Source organism: Ascaphus truei, chromosome 5, assembly GCF_040206685.1.
Source record: "Ascaphus truei isolate aAscTru1 chromosome 5, aAscTru1.hap1, whole genome shotgun sequence".
Classification (NCBI taxonomy): domain Eukaryota; kingdom Metazoa; phylum Chordata; class Amphibia; order Anura; family Ascaphidae; genus Ascaphus; species Ascaphus truei.
The window spans coordinates 68589578-68612353 of record NC_134487.1 but is presented as its reverse complement, the minus strand read 5'-3'; the positions used below and the strand labels follow the sequence as shown (position 1 = coordinate 68612353).

The 22776-nt window shown below is 45.2% G+C and overlaps 1 protein-coding gene across 3 annotated transcripts in view; it reads right to left on the bottom strand.

Annotated features, from left to right (window-relative positions):
- The window catches only part of TFEC (transcription factor EC), a 234662-nt gene that overhangs the window by 57310 nt on the left and 154576 nt on the right, over positions 1–22776 (bottom strand). The window lies entirely within an intron of this gene.

The following is a 22776-nucleotide window of genomic DNA, read 5'->3' as shown; positions in this document are numbered from 1 at the left end:
TTAATGAAGATTTTTGAAAAATTACAAAGCTCTATTGCTCTATATTGTAAAATAATTTACAGTGCAGTTCTGAACATAGTAAACCATACCATAGACCACAATGGTATCTACAGTAGCATGTTAAAGGTTTTCCATAGTATTCAATGGTGATACTTGTACAGTACATTATGCCCAAATTTATCACAGTGTATAAATAATTTTGGTTTTTTTAATGTAACATTTCCTGATCTTACTAACAGTTTGTAATCACAACAACAACTGAAAATCAGCTCTTAACACAAAAGGAGCAATATTGAAAATAAAAATTATATAATAATGCACATATAATAATCACTGGCCTTAAACAGAATTGTAAAAAATATAACTAGGAAATATAGGAGGTACTACTAAAGTTAACTTCTTGTAAACATGAAAGTGCCGTTAACTAACTTCATTGTATTAATTTCTTATGTCATATTTTCCCATATGCATATACTGAACACATAAAAACACAAACATTTTAGCCCAACCACTTCCATTTTCCTTACCTCGTAGTAAGAACAGTCAGTTAAATGAGGCATTTTTAAAGATTCACCGAAATAAATGTTTCAGTTCAATCCTAGCAATAGATGTTCTTAAATGGGTACCAACCACTCAGTCCTCTGGAGGTTGCAGATGAAGAATGACAATGTTTGAACTCAGTAGGACTTTATAATCTTACTAAGCATGATAAAGGATCTAATTGGTTACGACGAGGCCATCCTTTGATTGCAAAGATTGACAGTTACTTCAAATAGCTCTACTTTTTGTAGATGTCACATTCCTTTAATTTAACCACGACAGGAATACTACATACAACATAAACTGTATTGTCAATTGAGTCTTGCATCTTAATTCCAGTGGGTTTTTCGATGGTTAATTGCAAACTTCTAGTAATAAATTCCTCTCAAGTGCCCCATGTGTATTTTTTAATGTTCCCTTAATGTTCATCAGTAGTAATGCCGATTTACAACCCATATTTATCTCTCTGTTTCATTCCAATTACAGAAACTATTTTTAATTCCCAAACCATACATTAGCATGTATTACTAGCCCACATGAAGTATTTTGCATATAAATTAGTTACATTTTGTCATCATTTTGTAGTACTTATGTAGCTATTTACATATATTCAAGTGACATTTTTAGTATTGCTTTAATTTTTCCACTACACATGAGTTTGTCAGCAATATAAAAAGGCTATGATTACTAATAAAGAGTGCATGTTGTACGATAACATTTCATTAAATACTTTTGTGATTAAAATAAAGACAAAATTTAGATTTTTTTTATAAAACACTTATGAAAAATATGGAATGTGAGGTACTATTTTCAGTGAAATATCACTGAATATTATGCAGTGAATAGTACAACAATGAATGTAATTTCTGAAAAGTTGTTCTAATTATTGGGATATTGAGACATTCTTAATTAGAATAATTGCTTATTAGTAGAGTCAGGTGATAGTTATCATAACATAGTTGTGCTCTTTGATATAGCTAATATTAAAGTGATATATTCAGAAAAACATATCTTAATGTTTGAGAGGCATATCAACTTTCTTGCTGGAGATGCCAAAACTCCATGAAGGAAACAAACTGGCTAATCATGATATCTAATTCATTTGACTTAAGATCATATATTACACACAGTGTAATATGTATTATCTATATACTGTATTGAACAACTGCAAGCAAATTAGGATGCCCAGATACAGTATTTCTCATGTAGCCAAGCCAGCCAATGGGATCCCCGGTGAATTCCATCATACAGTACAGTATATAAAACACATATATATACAGGTAACCAAATGTCTATAAATATAAACAGAGGTGTGGATCCAATTCATGTTACGAGTAATGAAAAGTTCAGTCCGCGCTCTGGCTCTTTAAACTTGGAGTGTTGGTCCCTCTCAGTTCTCTTGCTGCTTCTGTGTTTATGAGGTGTCTCCCCCACCTCCAAATATGGTCTCCACCGGAACCCCGATGGTGATACCAATATCAGCAAAACAAGAAAAAACACAAAAGCGCACCAAGATGAGAGATAGATATTGTATTAGCAACAAATAATAAAATTAGTAACTTACATATAAAATTTCTTTAATAATCCCCGATTCTGGTGTCTATCACAGGAGTAGGGCATCACATAGGAAGTATGAAGGGTAATCTCAGTTCTGAGAGATCAGACCCGCGCGCTGGGGCTGTCTCTGTTCACTCTCCTGTCCTCCACGTGTGGTAGCGTGGTGCGGAGTGTAGCGCGCATGTGCAGGAACCGGGGCCTTCAATAGGTGTCCTTAGGATGCCTGTCCGTTTTTGATAGCATAGAAACGATCGGAAATAAGCAGGAACGGTACACTTGAGTGTGTACTGGTGGTGGGTAGTAAAACCGCCAGCCACAACAGTCGCGACGCGTTTCGTTTAACAAAGTAAACTTCTTCAGGCAATATCGCCTGAAGAAGTTTACTTTGTTAAACGAAACGCGTCGCGACTGTTGTGGCTGGCGGTTTTACTACCCACCACCAGTACACACTCAAGTGTACCGTTCCTGCTTATTTCCGATCATTTCTATGCTATCAAAAACGAACAGGCATCCTAAGGACACCTATTGAAGGCCCCGGTTCCTGCACATGCGCGCTACACTCCGCACCACGCTACCACACGTGGAGAACAGGAGAGTGAACAGAGACAGCCCCAGCGCGCGGGTCTGATCTCTCAGAACTGAGATTACCCTTCATACTTCCTATGTGATGCCCTACTCCTGTGATAGACACCAGAATCGGGGATTATTAAAGAAATTTTATATGTAAGTTACTAATTTTATTATATGTTGCTAATACAATATCTATCTCTCATCTTGGTACGCTTTTGTGTTTTTTCTTGTTTTGCCAATTCATGTTACATTCACATGGCTTAGTTAGGGATTGACCTTGGCCTTAATTTGAATGGCTATTGTAACCAAGTCCCCTTGGGCTACTAATTCTCTGGCCCATTTAGCACTGTACTGTAAGTCCCTGTAAAGAGTGGGCAGTGTTGTGAACAAATCCTGCAGGGCCTGGTTGTATTGTTATATGTGTGTTTCCTAATAAATTTCAGGATATTACAAGGGGGGCCTATGACTGATAGGAGGCCGCTTAGAAGCCACTCCCCTGGGAAGGAGGGTTTTATCCTCTAGGGTTTTTGGGAGTTAGTTCTGTGCTGATCTCCCTGCGTGGATGAAGCACAAGAGAGTCTCTCCTGGATAGGAGTGGAGTTCTCCGGCCTTCTGTTCTACCCCTGAGGCCTTGCCCTGTTAGGAGGTAAGGTATGCAGAGGTGGGGTGGTCAGGGCCTCAAGCCCAGGGTACTGCCTTCAGGGAATGGAGCCTGTACTGCTATGCTGTATTCAATAAAATCCAATGATATCATCCCTGGTGTGATGCTTGCTGCTTCAGCACATGAGTTGCCTGTGTGGACCATCCTGGCTGCACCAGGATCCTCACAGGATGGAGGCGCTGAACTGATTACAGAAGAACCATCTCTGATAGCCTATCCTGATGCTCCCCCATACCATTGCAAAGTTCTCTGGCCTTCTGTTCTACCTCAAAGGAATGCCCCAGCACTAGAGTACACCAGTAGCTACATATCTCACTTAGGATGGGGGAAAGGGTGCTACACTGTATACACCCTACAGCAGGCCTGCCCAACTCGTAAAGTAAGAAGGGCCGAACAGCTCCAAGGAAAAAAAAATTGGGCCGCATGGGTTAAATCATCATCATCATCATCATCATCATCATCATCATCATCATCATCATCATCATCATCATCATCATCATCATCATCATCATCATCATCATCATCATCTCTCCCCCAGCACCTCTCATCATCATCATCATCATCATCATCATCATCATCATCATCATCATCATCATCATCATCATCATCATCATCATCATCATCATCATCATCATCATCCTCATATCTCCCCCAGAACCTCTCACTATCAACCTTTACGATACTCCCCATCTATCTCTCATACCCCCATCTCTCCCCCTCACCACACAATACCCCCCTCCACATCAAACACACAATACCCCCCTCCACATCAAACATACAATACCCCCTCCACATCCCCTCAGCCCATTCCATGACAGCAGAACCCCCCCCCACAAGTCAGCATCCCCCCATATCTCTCTTCCCTCAATATGACACTCTCTCCCCCTCCCCTAAATGACACACTCTCCCCCTCCCCTCAATATGACACACTCTCCCCCTCCCCTCAATATGACACTCTTTCCCCCTCCCCTCAATATGACACCCCCCCCCTGCAACTCACATCACACGCTCCCCCTGCACCTCACATCACTTCCCCCCCTGCCCCTCACATGTCAGCAGCCCCCACTCACATGTCAGCAGCCCACCCCCCCCTCACATGTCAGCAGCCGACCCCCGCTCACATGTCAGCAGCCCACCCCCCCCTCACATGTCAGCAGCCCACCCCCCCTCACATGTCAGCAGCCCATCCCCCCTCACATGTCAGCAGCCCACCCCCCCACCAGCCTGTTTTTCACACCCACCCCCCCACCAGCCCGTTTTTCACACCCACCCCCCTACCAGCCCGTTTTTCACACCCACCCACCCCCCCCACCAGCCCGTTTTTCACACACACACCTCTTAGATCAGCACATCCTCTCTCCAGTACTAAGCCCCGCCCCGGCATGCTCTGACCTCCCCGGCATCCTGCTATTGAAAAAAAAAAATACTCACGGCTGCCGCATCCTCCTCATGCTGCTGCTGCCCCAGCGCACCGCAAAACCCGGGGGCTGGGAGGGAGAGAGAGAGGGAGGGAGAGGGAGAGGGAGGGAGAGGGAGAGGGAGGGAGAGGGAGAGGGAGGGGAGGAGGGGGGGGATGAATCGATGCCATTTTTTTAAACTTTTTTTATTTACTTTTTTTTTAACTTTTTTTTTAACTTTTTTTTCTTAATTTATTTAATTAACTGGCGCCCGGCTGGAGTCATCGCGGGCCACACAGAGAGGCCAGGCGGGCCGCATACGGCCCGCGGGCCGTATGTTGTGCAGGCCTGCCCTACAGTATACTGTTGTTGAACAAAGTAATTGCAGACATATAGTATGTTGTCTTATTGACAGTGGTAGCTAACTAAGGTACAAAGTGTGTCTATAGATGTAAACAATAGCTTTGTATAGAGTACGTTTTTCGGTTTAAAGACACACCTTTCAAAAAACACATCCATTTTTCAGATTTGCCTAGAATAATGTGTTACACTTCATAATATAATGCTACATATCAGCTGCAGTATGTCACAGACTGAAGCACAAAGTTAGACAGCAGCCATTTCGGCACACAACTCAAGAATTTTACAGATTTATAGAAGCAGCAACAAATGGTTGCCGATTAGGTAAGAATAAATGCTTTACATAAAAAATAAGAAAAAAAATAAAGAAGGAAATCAGTATTGCTCCTTTAAAAAGATCTTGCCAATGGTCTAAGTAATGTAAGAATTTCTCTTGTGTCACCTGCTGGCAGTAGAACTCCTATCCAAACAAGCTTTAAAACTTGCATCATTTTTATTACCGGTTTGGTCCGATTATAAGGTGACTATTTTTCAATAAAGTAAAGTTGAAAAGTACATACTCGCCTTATAATTGGCCCCGCACACTTTGGGAGCCAATCAGCAGTCGGATGTAGGAGGATAAAACGAAGGAAGCTCCACCTTGGAAGCTTGAAGCAGCCATATTGCTTATGACAGGAAGCTCAAACCAAGAGAGGCAGACAGAGAGTGTGTGTGTGTGTGTGTGTGTGTGTACAGTATATATATATATATATATATATATATATATATATATATGTAGCCCTTTTTCTGAACACCTACCTAAGGGACTACTGGTCGCTGTATAACACCTGCGGCTCCAGGAGATCTGAACCTCCGCTAGCTGGGAGCCTGGGGTAATACTCACACATTTACATAGCGCAGCGCCTCCACCTGCGATGGCTCCCACCGACGGGGGAGTGGTTCCTCGCAGGACACTCAATAAACACATACACAGTATAGATAATAGCTAATACTTTACTAACGCACATAGAAAACATAACACAACATAACCTTATACTATAACTGTATAACCTTACACACAATATCGGTGTTCCCACCCAATGTCCCGCACTCCTACGGAGATCGTGGGTGACTGCGCAGTCACAGTTAAGCTAAGGGCCCGGTGGTGCACTTATAATTCAGAGTTACCTGCCGAGCACTCCAGTGCTTGGGCCTGCAACGATCTTCACAAAGGGTCAGACGTGCGATGCAGCACTAACACACCGCACACGCAGTCAACCTGCAGACAGCAACACACGCAGTCAACCTGCAGACAGCAACACACTGTATACACTGTGCTTTTCTTGTCAGCGCTCACTGCATTACCAGCCGTGATCCACTGACAAGCCTGCACCCTCTCACACCTAAGGGCAAGCTCCCTATCTCGGGCCGTCCCTTATCAATTACCCCCTACCCTAACAGGGATTTGGGGCCTGCCTGGGACTTGGGAATCCTTACCTGGTGCAGGAGCCACTCGCTCCCTGCACCCTTCCTTTCCCTTCCTGCTGCCAGCTCCAACTGCCGTTCACAGCGCGCAACATTTATCTTATTCTCCTGGGCTGAGAATCCTCCAGCCCTATTGGCTCCTATCAGGCACCTGGTGCCTGTCTCCCTATGCCTCCTGGGAGTTGTAGTTCCCAGGAGGCTGCTAAAGCATTGGGGCCGCGTGCGCACTTGCCCTGCGCATGCGCAAATGCCTAATGTCCGCCGCAACCTTTTCCTCGCCGTCCCTGCCCTCGCGCGACTTCTCCCTAGCCACCGAGTCCCTCCTGCGCATGCGCGATCCTGCGCACGCTCGCGCAATGTGTCATGGTGGCCCCCGCTAGCCGGGTGCGCCGCCGGAGCTCCAGGGATGCCGAGTGCTCCCTGCACTGGTCCCCACCCTCGCGAAGTGCCGGCGGGTCCGTCGCTGCCTCCGACGGCACCCGCGACCACTTGGCACTCGCGGAGGGGGGCCAGCAAGTGAAAAACAAACCCAGGGCTACATTCTCCCCCTCGCAGAATCCCAACGATCTCGCTTGGGTAGCAACCATACAGAGTATTATATAATGGAAAATGCATGGCATAAATCCTATCACACATAACATGCATTTGTTCACCGGTATCTAACATAATTGCATGGATACCCGAGGCCAGCTGAGTCTCAGAGTGGAGTGCCCCTAACTGATTGGGTGAGGGTATCCCACCTTGACTCCTGTGAGTCTTTTGGAGCTCAAGATCAGTCTCTAGCGCCAAACCACCGTCTCCCCCTCGTAGAAAAAATAGTAAGGGGTCCTGGGTATCGACCCTTGCCGGATCCTCCCGTTTAGTCTCGCGGGAGACAGGGAGGTTCAGTCTCTTGCCTCGGTCCACCACATGGCGAACAAAACGCTCCATCGTGCACATGGGAGAGGCCACAACTACCAGAGCGGTCTCAACACAGTCTTTGTCCGCTCCAGCAATTCCTTTATCGGTGACATCTTCTGTGGACAGCACAACCTCTTCGGGCAGGCCCATGTCTTGAGAAGGCCAAGCTTGGAGATTCCTTGCGCAGGAGTAAGTGTCGCTCCGGGCCGCTGTACCGGATACCTTGAGGAGGTCAGATTCGTTCCCTGGTCTGCAGAGATCTTCTGGGGGAGACACCTCCACCAGGATGCGATGACGGGGTGAGCCCATCGCCCGGGTGACCCTACCTTTAGAGCCACCAGGCCCCACGATCACCGGGGAGCTCACACCCGGCACCCCTGGGGCAGTCAACTTGCCCCCGTCGTCGTGGGCAGGTACTGATCCCAAGCCTGGGACCGCTGGTACCTCTGTAGGCCGGACTGGCCGTGGTAGGGCACACGGGCCCATATCAGGATTCACCGCATCTGCCGAGATAGTTGGCTTGGTGACCTCACTAGGGTGGTCCGCCGGCAGGCGCATCGCCACTGATTGAATTTCAACCTCTTCCTCGGAGGGTATCACTATCGGATCCTCCACAAGGGAGTCACCGGGGTCTCCTGCGAGGCAACCAGTGGTTGTTGGTACGAAGCTGGCGTGCTCCGGTACCTCCACGGCGGTCGCGCTCTTTTCCGCCAATGGTTCTCTCAGCTTCGTGGCTGGCTGGACCTCGGCTCTTCCCGTTTGGTTGCAACGGGGAACTAGGGTAGCTTTGTCGTTCATCTCCTCCGCCTCCGTGGTTGAGGTAGAGAGGGTGACGGCATCTTCCTCTGCGGGTCCTGTCCTCAGAGGTTCCCGCCTGGGAGCTGGATCTGGAATGTCCAATTGGGCACACAGCTCCTCCTTCACCTCCATCGCTGAAGTGGGGGAACTAGTAGCGGCTTCACCCGCCTTGGTAGAACCATCAGGCGCCTCTTCTTCTTTGGTTGGTTCCGGAGGCAGGGGTACCATAGGCTATAAGAACCAGGCACCGCAACACTCACATTGGGCTCCCACGCCAGTGCATCTCTAGAACAGTCACAATTGGGCATAAAACACTGGATACATGTTTCTCCGTCCACCTCGATCTCCTTGAAGTCGAGCGGTAACTGAGACAGGCCGGCTCCCTGAGCAAGGGCTTCTTGCAGGCAGGGGCACGCTAGCACAATGTCCTCTATTCCTGGCGCTTGCCACGGCACATACACATTAGGGTATATCCCCTGGCAGTCTCTCTCATTCTTGGGCGAAGAATAAACCGTCTCCGCAACAGTGTCCTCCTCTTCCTCTGTGAGGTAGTAAGCTGAATTACTTGCATTGACTGATCCAGGCTTTAACTCGACCACTTCTTCCTTGGCGGGTTCCGGAGCCTCCAGCAACACGGGCTCTGGAAACTGTACTCCGCAGTAGGCACACTCGGGTACCCACGCCAATTCACCACCTGGAAAGTTACAAGTAACACAAGTGTTGTGCTAACACCTTATCTCTTCTATGAACACCTCCTTGTAGTCTAGTAGCAGCAGGTTGGGATCATAGATCATACTAGCAGGCAGTCTCAATAGATTTCGTATACACGGACACAGACAGCTTGACTGCATCTTATGGTCCTATTGGTTCTATTATGAAGGACAGAATCCGCTGACTGCAGTTCTTCATACACTCTCCACTTGGGGTAAAGCGGAAATGGGGCACATTCTATGAAGGAATGGTCCTGGCTCTGCCCTGCATCACTCACAGTGTGGGGGCGGGGCCCTGGTTTTCCCGCCAGTCCTGGACGGATTTCTGCAACATTTTCCCACGCGGGCAGGCAATCAGCACATGGGCGTAACAGACATGGCGGAACAAAAATAGGACAATTTAGAAAAAAATTACAGGGCACCCCAGGTCTGATATCTCAGCAGCGCCTCCAAATGTAGCCCTATTTCTGAACACCTACCTAACTGACTACTGGTCGCTGTATAACACCTGCGGCTCCAGGAGATCTGAGCCTCAGCTAGCTGGGAGCCTGGGGTAATACTCACACATTTACATAGCGCAGCGCCTCCACCTGCGATGGCTCCCACCGACGGGGGAGTGGTTCCTCGCAGGACACTCAATAAACACATACACAGTATAGATAATAGCTAATACTTTACTAACGCACATAGAAAACATAACACAACATAACCTTATACTATAACTGTATAACCTTACACACAATATCGGTGTTCCCACCCAATGTCCCGCACTCCTACGGAGATCGTGGGTGACTGCGCAGTCACAGTTAAGCTAAGGGCCCGGTGGTGCACTTATAATTCAGAGTTACCTGCCGAGCACTCCAGTGCTTGGGCCTGCAACGATCTTCACAAAGGGTCAGACGTGCGATGCATCCGTCTGATCCTATCCTTGTGATATTCTCCGTGGACCCCAACGTGGGTCCGAACTCCGTCACGGAACTGCAGCAGCCACGGAGTCCCTAACTATCTAGGTGACATTTGCTACACTACAGGCCGTCCCTATAGCACAGCAACCTGTGGTGGCTTTGGGGAAACTCCTAGGGGCCTACAGGGGTTAATGACCTTTCCCACTCCCCTAAATAACTAAGTCCCAATCCTAACTGTAACTAGCCTCGCAGCAACAACATGCAGCACTAACACACCGCACACGCAGTCAACCTGCAGACAGCAACACACGCAGTCAACCTGCAGACAGCAACACACTGTATACACTGTGCTTACTTGTCAGCGCTCACTGCATTACCAGCCGTGATCCACTGACAAGCCAGCACCCTCTCACACCTAAGGGGCAGCTCCCTATCTCGGGCCGTCCCTTATCAATTACCCGCTACCCTAACAGGGATTTGGGGCCTGCCTGGGACTTGGGAATCCTTACCTGGTGCAGGAGCCACTAGCTCCCTGCACCTTTCCTCCCCCTTCCTGCTCCCAGCTCCAACTGCCGTTCACAGCGCCCGAAATGTATCTTATTCTCCTGGGCTGAGAATCCTCCTGGTGCCTGTCTCCCTATGCCTCCTGGGAGTTGTAGTTCCCAGGAGGCTGCTAAAGCATTGGGGCCGCGTGCACACTTGCCCTGCGCATGCGCGAACGCATAATGGCCGCCGCAACTTTTCCTCGCCGTCCCTGCCCTCGTGCGACTTCTCCCTAGCCGCCGAGTCCCTCCTGCGCATGCGCGATCCTGCGTACACTCGCGCAATGTGACATGGCGGCCCCCGCTAGCCGGGTGCGCCGCCAGAGCTCCAGGGATGCCGAGTGCTCCCTGCACTGGCCTCCACCCTCGCGAAGTGCCGGCGGGTCCATCGCTGCCTCCGGCGGCACCCGCGACCACTCGGCACTCGCGGAGGGGGGCCAGCAAGTGAAAAACAAACCCGGGGCTACATTTTTATATATATATATATATATATATATATATATATATATATATATATGTTGCCCTCCTAATTTCAGTAGTAGATGGAAATAATTTTTTTACATACACACACATATTATATGTGTGTGTATGTAAAAAAATTATTTCCATCTACTACTGAAATTAGGAGGTCGACATATTCAGGGTCGCACTATAATTGGTCAAATACAGTACATTCATTAAGGTGATTACGAAGTCTCATAATCTTCTTAATTACTTGAAATTTATGCAGCCAGGTCCCCTCTGGCTCCCCTGTTCCCCGTCTCCCTCTCCCTTACCTTCACCATTGCGGTGGTAGTTGCGGGTAGTGACGGGCTGGCCAGCGGCTCCATCTGCATGGCGCCTGCATCTTGGATGTGCTCGCGCATGCGTGGAGGATCGTGCATGCGTAGTAGCGACGCGACGGCCATTACTAAGAATGAGAAGTGGCAGACCTGGTGCTCCATACTGCAGGGACGGCCCACAGTCGCGCAAGTGCAGTCAGCAGTAGCGGCAGCCATTATGATGTCGCGCATGTGCAGTGCAGATCGCGCACGTGGCCCCAATGCTAAAGACGCCCATGGAGAACTACAACTCCCAGCAGCCCCAGGGGCTGGAGAACAGGTGATGCCACAGCAGCCAATAGGGTTTACAGCTTCCCCTGAAGGGAAATATACATTGTTGCGCACTAGCCCAGGAAATCAGTTGGAGCTGGGACACAGGGAGGGGAGGGTATTTATGTGCAGGGAGGCAAGTAGCCTCTGCACTAGGCCAGAAGTCTCCCCTTAGGCCCCAGCTAGGCCCGACTCACCCTCAGCTTGTGGCTGCTACAGGGATGCCCCTTATGATAGGGACAGAATTACAGTGATGGTCTAGCCAGGAAGTGTGTATATTCTGGCCACGGTTTTTAAAGGTGAATCACTCTCTGCTGACTTGCAGAGATAAGAGACATTGCAAAGGTGGATCACGATGGGGGATCACCCTTATGGATCAAGGGATCTCAATTCCAGCTCATCTGCGTGCCCGGGTGTGACACACCCGGCAGGTGTGTGCATCATACACCAAGTGCACCAACCCTCATCTCATCTTAGTGGGCAGCACTGTCTCACACTTGGGTGGAAGGGGGACTCTTGCGACACTTGGGACTCTGGAATATATGGTGTGGGGTTACGGCCTATGAGGCCCAGTGTTACAGGTACGACACTAAGGTTGTTGTTGCTGATGTATGTGTTGTTCTTTTTCTGCATGTATTTTAACCATAACCTGGTGTATGTGGTTACAATATGAAGGTCCTGTGCAAGGGGTCATTCTGCACACTAGAATCCTGCATAGGTGGAGGCGCTGTATATTGAGTATCGTTCCAGAGGATACACCCCAGGCTCTCAACTGGCGGAGGTTCAGGCCGCCTGTGAGCCTGACAGGTAAAGCACCATACCTGGTAATACATATATATTCCCACACATGTCCCTATCTGCGATTGGGGGGAGAAACTGTGTTACATTTATATACTATGCCATTATTTTTAGGACCGCATTTACAGTATAGAGAATTTCATTCACAGGAACACGGTAAGGATAAACTCAGTAAAATTGTGTCATACAGAGTACAATACATCACAGGCAATAACTGGAATTGCATTAAGAAATTGTGTTTTCCAAATAAAAACAAAATGTCAAGTATTGTGTATTGTATTTGCTATTTGTGACCCCATTAATGAGTGCAAATGAGCCACACAAAATTTCCCATTTTGAAAAAGATTGCAGAATGGAAAGCCTCAAAAAATATTGAACAACCCATATAATGTGAGGAATGTCAGAAGTCACAGCCATTGAATGTATTGTAGCTGTTAGTATGACTAGAATTCTACAGAGCAGTAGAGATGAAGACGAGTGCAAGAAGACAAGAGAGTGATAGATCTAATGAGACCTGTCTGGCTTAGTCAGGTCCTCACACCACTGAAATAGCTGCTGCTGCCAGCTCAGATTAATTTTGCATATTCTGTTTGAGATGTCAATGTGTGAGTCTGCTACTATGGTACCTCTTGTTTTTCTGACAGAAAAATCTATATTCTGTATTTCAACAAACTGACAAAGACATATAGGTTTGCTTCATGTGGAATAAACCAAAGATATTGAATGACTTACTTAGATTCTCTAGTTAATGTGTCTAGCATTACTTATTATGGTTCATTGAAACTAATAATGTGACAAATAATATGTGGTTATCTATCCCAACTTTCTAGAGACTAACAAATGTACCCAACACATTTTGAACAATGTAACAAATGGCCTTGACCTTATCAAGTAATAGGGTCAATATGACCGCAGAGCCCGTAATTTCACTTTCCCCACCCCCTGAAAATATACCCTTAAATAAAAAGCAAATATAGGAAAGGTCTGTATGTTGAAACGGCCACGGCTTTTATTAAGTACCAACATAAATAGAACATCACCTCCCAAAACCCTGGCAGAGAGCTTCACCAACCAGTAAAGCCAATGGTAATCAACTGTATCCCACAACCCCCAAGCCAGGCACCGCATAGCCCTAGCCATCTATGAATTATCATCAGCTGCAAGGATGACCCCCAAGCACCAACTACCCAGTGAGCCCTGCCCATTTATCAATAAATGTCACGACTAGACATTATTGTACCCACAGAGCTCTGTCTGGCAAGTTTAGTCCACACTTCACCAAAAAAACAGCCGACGGGACAAAGACAATACACTGTTCCAACTCAACTCCTTCTGTATTCTTTATTCAATTTTTTTTAAATAAATTCCACTTCTATAAATATGGAATACATATTGTCTTTTACCATTTCCCTCTTTTTTTTATTGTTTCAAATTTTTTTAACACACAAACACCTATCAAAACTAAAAAAAAACAACCAAAACAAGAGGAAGGGTGGGTGGGAAAAACTGCATGTAAGCGTGCGGACTGCCTGCTCCCACCACTGCCCTCAGCCTATATCACCACCCCCCATAGTCCTCACAGAAACACCCCTTCCAGACTAATTAACCCCCAGCTGCTCCTAGCCTGCTGAGGATAAGTAGAGAGAGGTAAGGAAGGGAGAGAGAAGCCTTGGCCTAGGTGTCATGCCGCCCCTCACAATCTTTTGCGGAAATTTCTCATCATATACAGTAGCCACCAAAGAATTTCGTCATAATGCCTATGCACAAATCCCACCATATCTTGGTATTTGAACAGAGTGGAACAAAGATGGGGCAACTTTTCGCCAATTACACTGAAATGGAAAATGCTTGAAGTCAATTAGAAAACTTCTGGGAAAATAACCTTTTTTCAATATCCTCTTCTAGCTTCCTCTTTCTTACTGGACACCTTCCTATAGCTGACTGATCTCCCTCTGATATACCCCTCACCCCCAGCAACCTCCTCCTGGGACCCAGTTGCTAAATGTGGGGGTTGAATCAGGGGAAGAGAACACGGCCCTATGACCCAGAGTCCCTTTCTTACCTCCTGCCTGCCATTATGAATTGCATCCTGTGTCATCCAGCCAACACCACATTTGTTTATTTATTTATAAAATATTTTACCAGGAAGTAATACATTGAGAGTTACCTCTCGTTTTCAAGTATGTCCTGGGCACAGAGTTAAGACAAATAATACATGGTTACAAATACAGTTACATACTGCTGCGGCAGCTTTTATTCTAACAAATCTCCGTTTTTTCCCTGGCTTTTACCTGGAATGCGACGCTCTTCACCTGGCGCATGCCGCGTTCATTTTGCTTTCCCAGCCACGGGTCATGCGCGGCTGACGCGCGGTTGATGCGTTTATTGAGAATGGTTCAGATTTAATAGGTTGCAATTCTTCGCGTGTCCGCCAGATGGTAGATATTCATGAATTGTAATGCGCATGCGCTTCAATAATGTGTCGACTTGCAGGTGTTTCGTTTAAAAAAGATACCACAGTGTGCTATTGTAACTTGGCCTTGAGACTGAAGGAAGAGGTTGCAAAAATGTATCAATTTAGGCTTTTCATATTAAAGAAAGACAAAGACCAGTTTCGGTTACAGTATTCTCCAGAGACCCTCCCGCCATGAGTGCAGCCCTCTTTCCAACAACCCGACAGAAGTTACGCGTATTTGATATGGGCCGCGATTAATGCAACAGAGGATAAGACGGCAACAGTTGTTCAAATTTATCAGTATTTTGTCTAAAACTATGACTTTTACAAATTTTCGCCAACTCCTCATACGTGGAAGCGTGCAATAAGGAAAAGGTTATGTAGCGATCCCTGTTTTTATCGTATTGAGCCACAATTTGTTGGAAGGTATTGGTGTGTATCACAGGCTTTTTCCTGTATCTATGATCATGATGACGGCAAAAGGCGATGGGTCGTGTTAAAACCAACTAAGAAACGCAGTCGCTGCCAAGCAATGCACCAGCACCGGCTTCCAATGACGGTCCCGCCGTCAGTGACAACCCTGAGCCTGAGCCAGATTTCGCATGCAGTTTCGATCAAGCTTGCATGTACCTAAGCAATTTCCAGCCTCATCAGCTGACCACAGGTGGACTAGTCCCGCTTCAAACTATCGACGTGGATGATCAAAAATGCTGGACTGGCAGTGGACCGGCGCCGGCGCCAGCTGAATGGGAAATTCTATGGTGAGTATTGTTGCCGTATTATTTTCTGTGTTTTTTTTATTTTGACAATACAGTATCAATATCGGTGCGATTTAAAAGTCAAGCGATTCTCCTGTAAGCAATATTATTGGCTGAGCGGCTTCTACAGTACTGTAGTGCAGATACTGAACTATTGGTGGAACGCTAGGCTCATGCGCATTGGAACCTTCTTGAAACGCATACAGTATGCGTGTCATTACATCAACGGTAGGCGCATGCACATGTGAACAGGAGACACCCCCGAGAAAAATATTGGTGGGACTGGCTGGGAACTTCTTTAGGCGGCTGACCATTACAGTAAAACTTTTCTTTTTGTTTTTTCTCAGAAAAGAAAACGGCTAATGGAGGGATTTCAATGGATAATATCGCTTTGTGTAACAATGTCTGCTGAATCGGATTTAAAAACCCACATACCGGAGTCTACAGTTTAGTGGCCGTTGTTATTGATTAGGATAGAATACTGTACCTGAAACAGTATGCTGATGTTTTCCAGCTGTACAATATACTGTACAATACTTTTTTATATACAGTACAATATACTGTGTAATAAACCCGAAAAAATAAAAACTATGCATTTTGTGTCTTCTATTTTTTGTTAGTACTCTTATACTGAGCATGCCTACAGTATACAGTGCAGTATGCCTCGACATTCTAAAAACACTGTATTTTGTTACAGTAGCAAAGGAGCAAATGGAACAATGTAAAACAAATCGACATGTTCTTTTATTGGTGGAGTAAGTACAAAATCATTTATTTACAAATACTGTACAATGTAGAAACATTTTAAGTGCACAGCAATTCAAAACATCAACAGGTGTATGGTTTACTGCTACAGTTGTGAAAACATTTATGTCAGTCAGTAAGGTTTACAGTCACATGTTTTAAAAACAAATTCTTTATTCATAAAATAAGCAAAACGCAACATCTCCTTTATTAAAGAACGACAAGTCAAAACATATACTGTACAGTGGGATGGTGTGCAAAACAGTCTGCACCAGTACAGTCCTTGAGGGCAGCAAACAGGGCGGATTTTCAGGGTAACCTTTGAAAACTGTGCCTGTTTGCGGCCCCCAGGGACTGGAATTGTGCATGTCCTGTGTGTGTGGACAGCAAGTTAAAACATTTCTGTATAAATACAAGTAAAAAAAAACACACAGCAACATCTCCTTTATTTAAGTACAGCAGGTCAAAACATGTAGAGTACAATACAGTTAAGCACAACAGTATGGTCTTACAGAAAGTCCTCCGCATTGTCCGTCCATGGCCTTACCTGTGATTACAAAAAAAACTTTATTCATAAAATACAGTATACAAACGAAACATCTCCTTTATTAAAGAAACATATAAAGTACAGTGGGATGGTGTGCAAAACTGTCAGTTAGACCTGCACCACTACAGTCCTCGAGGGCAGCAAACATGGCAGGTTTTCAGGACAACCTTGAAAACCGTACCTGTTTGCGGCCCCCAGGGACAGGAATTGTGCAGGTCCTGTGTGTGTGGACAGCAAGTTAAAACATTTCTGTATAAATACAAGTAAAAAAAACACACAACAACATCTCCTTTATTTAAGTACAACAGGTCAAATCATGTAGAGTACAATACAGATCAGCACAACAGTATGATCTTACAGAAAGTCCTCTGCATTGTCCGTCCATGGCCGATTCCTTGCATGGCGCAAAATGCCATTAATGCAGTCTTGAACGCCTTTCATTACACGATCTGTAATTGGATAAAAACCCCGCATTTCATCCCGAATGTTCCGTCTTAAATTGGCAGGAAGCGCCTTTTTTACGCGATTTCCGTCGTAGTTCACTTTGAAGGTCCAGTCGCAGTACAACGAGTAGGGAACATGGTGCTTAAAAAGTAACAAGGCATACTTGTGGGGTGCACCAGCAGTCTTCACCATATACTTCTCCCTGAGCGCCGGTGGCAGATCGCACAGGTGATGTCGGGCACCGTATCGATGCGAGCGACTGTAGGTATTTTGGGAGCGGGTGTGCTTGAGGCGACGGGAGATGGTAGGTTGTCTGGGAGGAAGCTTTCCTCCGGTTTTGGTCACCGTGTTGTCTCCTGGCGTGGTCTTGACGGGGTTGTCATGTCCTCCTCAACGGCATACATGTACACTACATCTTCTGGTGGAGGGGGTGCGCTTGGTGATGGAAGGGGGTCAAAGGTCCCATTCATCACATCCATGTCACCCCCCTGCTCCAGCGTTGGGGAAACAAGGGCAATAATGTATGCCCGCTATGTCAGCCTCTATCTTCTCCATCCGTCGATCCATCCGTTGATCCATATGTTGCATCCGTTGATCCATATCTAGCATCCGTTGATCCATATGTATCATCCGTTTATCCATTTGTAGCATCCGTTGCTCCACATTTAGCATTGTCTCCAGAAGCAGATCTATCTTTGCTATCACAATAGAGTTCCCGGGGAGATCCACACTTATCCCATTCAGCATCCGGTCTAACGAGCTGCTTCTTGTGCATGGCGTGTGAACATCTGGGTGGATGGGTGAAACGGTGGATGAGATGGGGGTTGCATGGAGAGAAGCGGCAGCGACGTCGAAGAAGAGTGGAGGAGGTGACCTGTGGATATCCGGTAGTGGAGAAGTGGCAGCGTCGTCGAAGAGGGATGGAGAAAGTGACCTTTGGCTTTCCGGGCAAGAAGCAGAGTCGTCTAAGAGCAATGGAGAAAGTGACCCGTGGATTTCAGAGGCAGCGTCGTCAGATAGAACTGGAGAAGATGGCCTGTGTGTTTCCGGGAGGGCGGCGGCAGCGTCGAGGACGAGGGGTGGAGAAGACGGGCTGAAGATTTCCGGGACAGCAGCGGCAGAGTCGTCGAAGCGTATGTGAGGAAGTGGTCTGCGGGTTCGATGGGTTGGCTGCCAATCGTTTTGCGTCGAGAGTACATCACCGTATATCTTCTTGACATAATAAGGCTGACGTCTATGAAAACCCTTAGCCTTTGGGGTCCGCAGAAGGTTTTCTTTATTGGCCTTAGCCTGTCGCTTTTGCCTTGGCGTGGAAACGGCAACCGCCTTTCGCTTTTTCTGCTTGACAGGCACGGCAGAGACGAGTGGGTTCCTGCGTCCGTAGAATCGGGGTTGCTCCATGGAAGCAGGTGGCACAATGCAGTATCTGAACAAGGGCAAGTTCAGATAAAGATCATCGAGTTGTGGGCTATGCAAAGTGTGAAACCTTTTATACATGGCGACCAGGTACAGGTGTTGAAAGTGGGCGTACTCTAATGTGAGTCATTACCATATAAATACACCATCCATTTTGTGGATTCACTGCACATTGAATACACATCGACTAAGCATCGAATATACAATCTTGTGTTTGTATTTCTTTCTACTCGCAGCAATGCCTGTTAAAAAGATTTCCAAGGAGCTCAGCATGCGAATTAAGGAGATGTACACGAGCGGACACCGAAGTGCTGCTATCCAACGCTGGCTAGCTACTTCTGGCATCGTTGTGCCAGCAACCACCGTGAGCTATCATGCACACGGAAAAAACAGGGACCGCAAAAGTGCACCAAGGGTATCTATCGCGTAAGTATAATTATACAACTTAAAAATAAAATTAATTTTTATTTAAATCTAATATTTTTGTTATTTCTGTTGGTTTATATTACAACAGTATATATATTTTGTATATTTATATTTATATCAGTACAGTATATATATTTTGTATATTTATATTTATATCAGTACAGTATCTATATTTTGTATATTTATATTTATATCAGTACAGTATACAGTATATATTTTGTATATTTATATTTATATTACAACAGTATATATATTTTGTATATTTTATTTATATCAGTACAGTATATATACTTTGTATATTTATATTTATATTACAACAGTATATATATTTTGTATATTTATATTTATATCAGTACAGTATACAGTATATATTTTGTATATTTATATTTATATTACAACAGTATATATATTTTGTATATTTATATATAAATTTTTATATTGCTGCATATTAATAAAACAATATATTTTCTTTACATTGTAGGAAGACAACTCTTCTGGTGGACAGAATAAGTGAGGAAAATGATGAGAAGAGTGCATTAAGGGTCAAAAATACTCTGCAGGAAAAGCACAATCTGACTGTATCCGAGAGCAGCATAAAGAAGATGAGACGCATTGGATGGAAATATGGACGTGTGAGGTTAGTACTGGACAGTACAGGAGGTAAAAGTGTTGTTTAGGAAAATGTACTGTACCGTTAACATTATTTATTCCTTGTCATTACAGAGCGTACCCCATGATATGGGACGCAAACAAAATCAAAAGAGTGGTCCAGGCCCAGGCATGGATCGACAGTGGGGAGACTTTCCAGGATTGCATCTTCACTGATGAGTCTACTGTGTCGCTGGAGAGATTTGCAAGCTTTGCATTCCACAAAAAAGGCCGCACATCTTTGAAGCCGCGGCCAAAACACCCCGTGAAGCTGCATGTGTGGGGTGCCATCTCTAGGCGTGAACCAATATGCATTGTCATCTTTCAAGGTAAAATATATCAAATATAATGTAGCCTTATGCACTGTACTTTACTAGTGTAACCTTACTGTATGCACTGTACTGTACTATTGTGCAGATTTTTGAGCACTTTTCTTTTCTTTCTATAGGAATAATGAATAAAGCTTTCTTCCAAGACAACATTGTCCCTGAGATAGTGCAATATATCACACGCGAGTTCCCGGATGGTCACCGCTTCTACCAGGACAACGATCCGAAGCACACCGCGTCAACAGCGCATATCCTTGAGCGCGGTATCAACTGGTTGAAGACGCCAGCGGAGTAAGTGCAGTAGACCGTGTCTCATTTTTTTCCCCACTGTTTTTACTGTGTACTGTATCTCTTAAACTAATTGTCCTTTTTTTCCAATGACAGATCGCCAGACTTCAATCCGATCGAAATGGTCTGGCATCAGCTGAAGGACCATATCCGGAAAGTGGCGAAACCCTCCAAAAAGGACGAGTTGTTGAAAGGCATAATGAGTTTTTGGAACGATGTACTCACCGTGGAATGCTGCAATAAATATATAGACCATATTGCGACTGTGTTGCCCATTGTGATCGTGCGTAATGAGCAAGCATCAGGAAGGAAGTACTGTGCAGTAGTATTGTAAGTACAGTATGATACAGGTAAGTATGGCACAGATTTTTTCTTTCCCAATAGTCAGAGTATACAGTACAGAAGTTACAGTTTTTTCTTTATAGAGAGAGCAGCACCAGCCATCAGGTTACATACAGTTGTATTTAACAGTAGTCAGAGTATACAGTAGTTCCAGTACAGTATACAGTACACTAGTTTGACAGTAGTACAGTAACTGCCTACTAACTGGTCATTTTTTTTCTTTTCAGAGAAAGCAGCACCAGCCATCTAAAGTAGTACTACATATCACACAATGCCATAATACAGTACGCACATACAATAACTGCACTAATTTTTTGTTTTCTTGTCGTTTCAGGGGAAAATGGTGGCCTGGGGGGAGGTGGGGGTGTTGTGTGCAGTCTAATCTGTTTGTACAGTCAAATGTACAGTATATAAACAGCAGTATTGATGTTCACAAAACCTCTCCTCTCTCAATGAACTACTGTACTGTACACGGAATGAGGAACAAGATAACGACGGAAAAAATAATATTACTATGTACAGTATACTGTGTATATATATATATACAGTATACATATATTATACATTACAGTGTATATATATTATTACATAATATTCTTATAAATGTGCATAATTCACGTTTCTCCATGTTTTACAAATGTTTTCTAAATGTTTATCCAATTTCAATCTGCCAGAAGAACTTAATAAAGACTGCATTATGTATTATTCATGATTATTTTTATATTTGTATTTTTTTGTTCCTGATGAAATAAAATAAATATTTATTCACATTCCTGGTATCCATAATCATTGACAACCACACACCCCCACAGTATAAGATGAATGTCAAAACAACATGAATCAGTTAATGGTTTTTTTTACTCTCAATTTACTCCCATGATGTGCAAATCAGATTTACATTTCAAATTCGAGAAGGGATTTTCCAAAGCGTTACCATAAACAAAGCCTCAAAGGGTTGGGGGGGGGGTGGGTGAGTCATGTGCAGTAATCAGCTAGCTCCCATCTCAAAGAGGCTTAGAGTACACGCAGGCGCAGTGAGGCGATTGACGCTCGGCTAGGAACGGATTAAAAACACAATGACTAACTTCAGAAAATGAATGACTCTTTGGAGGTGTCTGTCGAATTAATCTGTGGAGAGGGGGGGGTGGGTGACTCATGCACAGTAAGCAGCTAGCTCCCATCTCAAAGAGGCTTAGAATACACACAGGCGCAGTGAGGCGATTGACGCTCGGCTAGGGACGGGTTAAAAACACAATGACTAACTTCAGAAAATGAATGACTCTGTGGAGGTGTCCGTTGTAAAGAGTTTGTGTGTGCGTGCGGAAGAGATGAAGGATTAGTTGTGCTGCAGTTCAAATTACATACTGTAGAGTAGAGTACAGTAATTTTAAAAGGCAGTTAATCATAATAATTTGATCAATAAACCCCCAAATACAACCCCAAATACAGTACATAAAAATCAAGTCACTTTATCTCCCTGTGCCTCAGGCACCAAAAACATACAGTAGATTGTGAGCTCCACGGGACAGGGAGGGACCTGTGCCTGCAAAATGTCTCTGGAAAGCGCTACGTATACTGTAACTAACAGCACTATACAAAAACATGCTATTAATATTATTATAATATCAAGGTGATGCTCTGTGCAAATCAAATTCGAGAAGGGATTTTCCAAAACGTTGCCGTAAACAAAGCCTCAAAGCTCCCGTCTCAAAGAGAATTACACGCAGGCGCAGTGAGGCTTTGTACTGTACTGTGGAGAGGGGGGGGGTTGGGTGACTCATGCGCAGTAAGCAGCTAGCAGCTAGCTCCCATCTCAAAGAGGCTTAGAGTACACGCAGGCGCAGTGAGGCGATTGATGCTCGGCTAGGGACGGATTAAAAACACAATGACTAACTTCAGAAAATGAATTACTCTGTGCAGGTGTCTGTCGAATGACTCTGTGGAGAGGGGGGGGTTGGGTGACTCATACGCAGTAAGCAGCTAAGCAGCTAAATAGCTCCCATCTGAACAAGGATTACACGCAGGCGCAGTGAGGCTTTGAAGCTCGGCTATGGATGGATTCAAAACACAATGGCAAGATTCCAAA